This window comes from Cebus imitator, unplaced genomic scaffold, assembly GCF_001604975.1.
Source record: "Cebus imitator isolate Cc_AM_T3 unplaced genomic scaffold, Cebus_imitator-1.0 Scaffold356, whole genome shotgun sequence".
NCBI classification, from domain to species: domain Eukaryota; kingdom Metazoa; phylum Chordata; class Mammalia; order Primates; family Cebidae; genus Cebus; species Cebus imitator.
Window position 1 is genome coordinate 2,603,689 of NW_016107671.1, and position 1,995 is coordinate 2,605,683.

Here is a 1,995-nt window from a genome sequence, read left to right on the forward strand (position 1 = left end):
CGGAGGTTGCAGTGAGCCGAGATCATGCCATTGCACTCCAGCCAGGGTGACACAGCAAGACTCCACCTCCAAAAAACAAAACAACCAAAAAAAGAATTGGATCCTGGAATTTAGCCTCATCCCCGACCTGCCTCCATACCCCAGGCCTCCAGGGTCCCTGGCACTGGAGACTCAACAGAAGCTATCAATGTTCCCAATTTAAAATAAACTGGGTCTGCATGTATCAGCAGAAAGAAAAGAGTGGGACTGAGGGACAAAATGATCAGCACAGCCTGGGTGTAGAATAGGTCTGCAGAGAGCTTGAGAGCACAGGTTGCATCTGAAGACAGCCAGATTCAATTATGTGAACATCTCTATGCCAGTGCAAATGTACCGTGCATTGATTTTGGCCATCAAGGACTTCAACTTGCTATGTTAAAGAGAATTGAGAATAGATGTGTGTGTGTGTGTGTGTGTGTGTGTGTGTGTGTGTGTGTGTGTGTATGCTGTGGGGAACTGGAGATGTATATTCCTTCCTTCTTCCCAGGAAGGGATGTTATTTGTTCATTGCTATTGGTGCATGAAGCTAGCCACCTACAAAGTGAACTTATTTTTTTTGAGACAGTCTCGCTCTGTCGCCCATGCTGGCGTGCAGTGGCGTGATCTCAGCTCACGGCAAACTCCATCTCCTGGGTTCAAGCAATTATGGTGCTTCAGCCTCTCGAGTAGCTGGGATTACAGACATGCACCACCACACCTGGCTAATTTTTGTATTTTTAGTAGAAATGAGGTTTCACCACGTTACCCAGGTTGGTCTCAAACTCTGACCTCAGGTGATCTGCCCACCTCAGCCTTCCAAAGTGCTGGGATGACAGGCGTGAGCCACCACGCCCAGCCCCAAAGTGAACTTTTAAGAATAATCTTGTGTTCTGTAGAGCTTTGCATATTTTCTATCACAATGAAATATAGGAAAAAAAAAGATGGAATACAGAGTTTTCATATGTTTCATATGGATTGAGCTCCCGGAGGGCAGGGATGTTGCCTGTGTTGCTCACTGTTACATTTGCATGCCTAGAACAGGCCTAGCCTGAAGAAAAAAAAAATTGTTGAAAAATAATCCTGGCAAATTTTTACTGCATGCCAGACATTGTTCTATTAAGACATTTAAAAAATGCCGGCAGGGTGCAGTGGCTCACGCCTGTACTCCCAGCACTTTCAGAGGTCAAGATAGGAGGATAACTCAAGCCCAGGAGTTGGAGACCAGCTGGGGCAAGATGATGAGGCCCCATCTCTACTTTTTAAATTTTTTAAAAATAGGCGGCTGGGCATGGTGGCTCATGCCTGTAATCCCAGCATGTTGGGAGGTTGAGGCAGGTGGATCACAAGGTCAGGAGATCCAGACCATCCTGGCCCACATGGTGAAACCCATCTCTACTAAAAATACAAAAATAAGCTGGGCATGGTGGCACACACTTGTATTCCCAGCTACTCAGGAGACTGAGGCAGGAAAATCGCTTGAACCCGGGAGGTGGAGGTTGCAGTGAACCGAGATCATGCCACGTCACTCCAGCTTGGGTGACAATGTGAGATTCTGTCTAAAAAAAAAAAAAAAAAAAAAAGCAAGCTTGCACTGTGGACGCAAACAGACCTGGGTTCAAATCCAGACTCTGCCACTTTCTAGCTATGTGAGCTTGGCAAGAGTCTAGAGCCCTGGCCCCTTCCCCTCTTCCCAGGGAAAAGCAATCATTACAATATTATTACAGTATAGGCTGGGGGTGGTGGTGGTTCTTGCCTGTAATCCCAACACTCTGGGAGGCCGAGGTGGGTGAATTGCTTGATCCCAGGAGTTTGAGGCCAGCCTGGTCAAGACCCTGTCTGTACAAAAATAAAAATTAGCAAGGCCAGGCGCGGTGGCTCATGCCTGTAATCCCAGCACTTTGGGAGGCCGAGAGGGGTGGATCACGAGGTCAAGAGATCGAGACCATCCTGGTCAACATGGTGAAACCCTGTCTCTAC